At 39.1% G+C, this 6,000-nt stretch overlaps 1 protein-coding gene across 1 annotated transcript in view; it reads left to right on the top strand.

The window, feature by feature from the left end:
* The first annotated feature begins 1,426 nt into the window (after nucleotides 1-1,426).
* Lcp1 (lymphocyte cytosolic protein 1) overlaps nucleotides 1,427-6,000 on the top strand; it is a 51,769-nt gene continuing 47,195 nt past the window's right edge. Inside the window, exon 1 of the mRNA XM_090342125.1 lies at nucleotides 1,427-1,715. The gene's annotated coding sequence lies outside the window, so the exon portion shown is untranslated. The remainder of the gene's footprint in view (nucleotides 1,716-6,000) is intronic.

Raw genomic sequence — 6,000 nt, 5'->3', positions numbered from 1 at the left:
CTGAGCACTGTCCTTGGACTTTCTCAAGGCTTAGCACTCTACCACTTGAGCCACAGCACCACTTCCAGCTTTTTTCAATGTATGTGGTACCGAGGAATCGAACCCGGGTCTTTGTGCATGCTAGGCAAGCACTCTACCACTAGGCCAAACTCCCGGCCCCCTGCATGTTCTTGTATCCTGAAAGTACTTAGGTGATTTCTTGACCTTTCTCTGCAAATTATTAGTTGCAAGTAGTTATGCAATGAGGAAAACAGTGTCCTTTTCACTTTGCAGTGTTATTTGGGGAATTGCAAGAGGGTTGGCAGTTCTCTGAAAAACAATAGCTAGATAGTTCTCTAGAACCATTTCTAGAATGGGCTAAACCTTGCTCCATGGACTCCAACTGTTCCATCCATCCTTTTCCTCAGGATAGACTCTATGAGCTTCTGACTAAGAAGTCCTCACACCATGTACCGTGAAGGAGAGAAGCCCCTTGGCTTGCCAATTGAGATCAGCTAAAGGAATTTTCTCAAGAAATCAAAGAAGCAAAGTAATTTTAAGGGGAACCCCTAACTAGCAGAATATTACTACTCAACAGGGTTCTTGGCTTCTAACAATATGTGATCAGGAATCTTTACCTTGTCACCTGACCTGGGGAGATCTCATCCATCTTCTTTGCTGAACCCATAGTTACTGCTGGGTCACATCAGGCACCGTGCAAAGTACACTGAGTATTTTAGTCAACAGAACTCAGGGTGCCCTACAATCTTCACATCTACATTGAGCTCTTAGGCTTTTCCACTTGGAGGTTAAGAATGTGCACTCAAGATAAGCCAGTGGAGTTTGGACCTGGAGTGGAGCTTTTTATAAAGTGTACATTCTTAAAAAAATCTGGTTGGTATAAAATAATTAAGCTCCCCAATCAACAATAGCTGCTTTTGTGATCTGCTGCCCTTTATAGAAAACATCTAAATAATTGATGTCTTGAATTGGGTTAAAGAGATCATTAACACAAAGGTATTCTATAAATAAAAGGATGTGTAAATAAGAGAGTAACCTTCCTTTTCAGATCCTTCCCTTAAAGTGTGTGTGTGTGTGTGTGTGTGTGTGTGTGTGTGTGTGTGTGTGTGTGTGTTACTCCACTAAGATTATTGTTAGGAGACTTAAGAGGCATTTAGCTGGCTGGGTGGAACTCTCCTAAGGAAAGCCCTTTCTATTTGTCTCAGGTGTACTGCCACCTTTTCCTCAGCTTTCTCACTGGCAATGACTAATTTGTTTATCCCAGCCCAAGTGAGCAGGCACCTGGCCTTGGCTTTTGCTTCTAGAGTCAGACGAAAACCATCCAGGTAGGAGACTGACCTTCCCTTGCTATCTGGGATCATCAGAAAGGTTTAAGTAGCCGAGGGCCTACTTAGAGACAGCTGGGAGAGAAACATAAGGAAAGCAGTTGAAAGCTGCTTATAAATAAGAGGAAGTGGCTAGAGGCGTCTGAATTTCAGTGTGACCTGTTCTGTCAGGTGATTGTTTTAAGGGGAGGGGATACGAAGAAAAAAAAAACTTAAGTGAAATGTCCTTATAAAGACAAAATCTATTTCTTTCCTGCTTGATGATTTGTCATTCTAGTCACTTCCTGCCTTGTGACCACACACCCGAGCTTGACAAAGCTGTTCTGCAGATCAGAAAGAAAGGGGTTTCTGGTCACACACCAGCTCAACTGAAGACAGAGTTTCTACAAGGTAAACTTTCTGGGTGTCTGTTTGTCTTTTCTGATTACGCTGGGCACTGTTTCCCAGGGATTGTGGATTTTGCCTTGAAGGGAGGGAAGATCTGTGCACCTGTCACCCACTGTGTGCTCTGCCTCCTCTGACTGCCAGGACCCCTAGCCGCTCTGTGGGACTACCTGGGGTGGAGCCTCTCTGCGTTCTGAGCTGCGTTCTTACCTTCAGTTACCACTCTTCCAAAATTAGGATTCTTTTCTTTTTTCCTTTTTAAATCAGACTGTGATCTGCTTTATGCCTATTACTTTAATTCAGGAAAGCTGTTTACTGTGATTTTTTTTTTTTGGTCTACTTTAAAATGTTTTCCGGAAAGTGCATATCGATCACTTTGATTGTGGTGCTTTAATGGGGGCAGTTTAATTTTAGTTTCTGTGGTTCTGTTTCTCTACAGAACTTCTCTATAATACTTTAGTGGCTACATTAACTTCTTGGGTCATATGTTCCTGAATGCAAAACTGTTACTTTTAAGTTATTTGGGGGTGCCGAAGGTTTTTAATGGATGTGCTTAATGACCACAGAATTAGAGGTCTTCTCTTCTCCATTTATTCTCTAAAAATCTGTTTCTTCACGGTAGTGTATTTTTAGGATTAGCTGAATTATTTGTTAGTGCTTATGGCCACCTTTAGTTGGGTTTCCTGAGTTAAATTCTGCAGGAAATCCTTGTGTCTGTCTACAAAGGAAATTCTTTTAAACTTTGCTGAAGCCTATGAGAGATCTGTATCATGTAGTATCCACTACGGATTCAAATTTGAAGCATTTAGATCACATAGTATCTGCTTTTATTTATCATTTATATATCTAATATATCCTAAAATATATCTAGTATATATTAGAACCATTGACAGATGATGAAATTATCCAGACTGACACCCACCGGTCATATTATTCAGTGTGCTTACCAAAACCCACTGTCTCTTAGTCAAGTATTAGCAATTATTTTCTATAATTACTCTTAGAACAACTATGTAAAAAAAAGACTTATTAAACAGCAGCAACAAAATGGTTTCCCCATTAGCAGCTTGATTTCTTATTCACCAAGAATTGTTATAATTGGTTTCTATTAAGTAAAATTATTCAGATAGGTCTGTGAGGGCACATTTGAATGGAAGTTACCATTTATCTTTCACTGTGAATTTCTGGAAGTTGCAATGTAAGACATCTCACCTGAATTGTTAAATACTAGCAAAAATGTGGGAGCCTGGAAAGAGAAGTTTCCATCCCCCAAAGACTAGAAAATATACCATTTTAAGGGAATCTAATGATGAGAATAAAATAATCAGGGTGTGAAGGGTGAAATAGAAAGGAGGAAAAATAGCAACTTTACATCAACCTGGTTATACTACAGCATCGACTAGGGAAGTTCTCAAGTATCCATTTCTCTTTCTTCTTCCTCATGTCTAGTGACATCAGAGAGGAATTTTGGGGTCTTTCCCTCAGGAGAAGTACTGCTGAGGTGTAATTGAATGGACTTGTGTTTACAGCAGTCCTGAGGAGACTGTTCTTTGGGGCATTCACATTTTCATCTCCTAACTGGACGCTGATAGCTTACACCTGTAATCCTAGCTAGCTACTCAGGATTGAGGCTGACATCTGAGGATTGCAGTTCAAAGACAGCCTAGCTAGGAAAGGTCCTCAAGACTCTAATTCCCCAAAAGCCAGAAATGTAGCTGTGGCTCAAAGTGCAAAAAAAGAAGCCTTGAGCACACAAAGCTCAGGGACAGTGTTCAGGCCCTGAGTTCAAGATCTAGATTAGCACATACACACACACACATCATCATCATCATCATCATCATCATCATCATCATCATGTTTTTATAAATCAAATTATGTTCCATAACAGTCTGGAATAGAGGACAAAATGTAAACCTCTATGGCCAAGGGCTTTGAGGAAGGCATTGTCAATAGTGCCTCATTCAGATGTCTGTATTTCAACTAGAGAGGACAGGAAGAGAAGCGCCCAACCAGGCACGTGCTGAAGTCCCTGACAGAAAATGGTTCCCTGTTTGCTTAGCACCTAGGCACATCCTCCTGACAGTTTCAACCATCTCTAGATGACTTATAATACTTCATACAATCGAATGATGTGCCTACAGTTGTTTTTTTTTTTACACTGCATTCTCTAGGTAAGAGTGGCTGGACAAAATCTGTAGGTGGACACAATAGACAATTTTTTTTTGTAAAGTTGGTTAAGCTTGTGGATGTAAAGCTCAGGCTGATGAAGCTGAGTGTCATAGTAACATTTTGTATTGCTTTGTATGTGCACATTGGATGCCTGACCTCTCGAGTACCAGCAGAGATCAGAAATAGACTTGGGTGTTCAAGGATGCCCCAAGGTCACAAGCAGTGGAAGCAGAGCCATAGAGGCCAAGATTCCAACTTCTGTATTCCCTATGTTCCAACAGAGTGCTTAGGTGCCGTCTGCTGACTCCCGTGGGGATTATAGGAGTTCATGACTCAATCTGACCAAATGCTTCAAGTTTGGAGACAGAATTAGAGACTGAGAAAGAGGAAGACAGAGAGAACTAAAAATAAAGAGAATAAAACAGGAGAAATCTACAGTAATCCAGACACTCTTCCTGGTTTTTTTTAACCATTTCTCACCTCACACTTCATAGGAAGTATTTTTTAATTGATGCACAGGTTTTGCTGAGAAGTTTTGACTCTTCATAGACTTGCCTCAACCCACTTCCCCAACCTCATTTCTTGCCATTTCCTTCTGCTCTCGTTCTCACATACACCGCTACCCCACCCTGCACATAGAAACTGGTCTGTCCATACTCTGGGTGCACCAGACCACAAGCCACCAGAAAGTTCCATGATCTTTCATATCTTTTCTCTCCAACTGTTTCTTTAACTTTTTTATTCATTACCTTACTGGTTCATTTTCACAGTTCATGTTACGAATCAAGCCTCCTCAGAGGCCTTCCTAATTATCTCTCTGTGTTGTTGCCTTTGTGTATTTGTTTGATGCATTGTTTTTGTTTATTTTAATTTTAGAGTAAGTATAATATTGATCCTACTGTCTCAGTTATTAGTCTTTATTTGCTGACAGACTTACATTCTTTCTCTCCCTCTCCAGGAATATCTGATGTGCTAATGATGTTTATCAAAACATATTTGTTCTCAAGTTAAAAAAATCAATTTCTCATACACACATGGAAGTCTTTGAGGTCACTCTCTAGCTTAGTATTTACTGAGTTCACACAGTGATTGCTAAGATAGGGGATACAATGATAGCTTAATAGGTTTGTATCTGTAAAGTTTCTTCTCTGTAAAGCCCTATTCTTTCTTTATTGCCTCAAAACAAGTCAAACTTGACCACAAGAAATTTAAGAAAGTGTACAATGATTTTAGCCTTTAAGAAAAATTATACAATGTGTGTAAAGTAATATATCTTCTATTTGGCAAATATAACTGTAACCCCTCTATTAATTACAATAAAAGTATGAGCAAAAAATAAACTAAAAAACATAAACTAATAATAAAGCAGACATACATTTGCTTGTTAAAAAATAAAAATTATAATCTTATCATTTCAGCCTAAATACACTCATAGAACTACACTTTAGTTATACTCACCAAAATTATGTACTCAATAATGGGATTCTTTGAAGGCAAAGAACATTAGAATGTATATCATTAACTTTTACTTAATGGATTTTACTTATTCTTAGAAAATCCTTAAGTTGGCTTCTCTGTCAGGCTTCTCTGTGTGTAGAGGAAAGACAGAAAACGAACTTTAAAATCAGGTTAGATGAAATAAAATGAAGAAATTGTCTCATAAGTTCACACTTATGAAGATGTTTATAAAAAGCATTAGACTTTATGACTATGCAAGATTTTCTAGAAGAAAGATATTATTTAGATATTTTTTCCTACAATATTTTGTGGGGTCTGGTAGTTTCCCAGCTCACAGATTTCAAGTTAAGTGACATCCAACCCCTTCCCATCCCTAACCTCTCTTTTGATGTCAGTCCTACCGTTTAAACTCAGGGCCTGGGAGCTGTCCGTGAACTTTTTTTGTTCGAGGCTAGCACTCTAATAGTTGAGCCACAATTCCATTTCTGACTTTTTGCTGGTATGAGGGTTAGGAATCTCACGGACTCCTCTGTCCACAGTGACTTTGAATCATGATCCTTAGACCTGAGCCTCCTGAGTAGCTAGGATTAGAGGCATGAATCAATGGCACCCAGATCCATCTTTATATGAAGAACTGCAAGAATTTTTAAAAGGGGAATTAAAA

This window comes from Megascapheus bottae, chromosome 11 (assembly GCF_031878675.1).
Source record: "Megascapheus bottae isolate mThoBot1 chromosome 11, mThoBot2.hap1, whole genome shotgun sequence".
In the NCBI taxonomy this organism is placed as follows: domain Eukaryota; kingdom Metazoa; phylum Chordata; class Mammalia; order Rodentia; family Geomyidae; genus Megascapheus; species Megascapheus bottae.
Note: the sequence above shows the minus strand (reverse complement) of the source record. Positions and strands in the feature narration are given on the sequence as shown.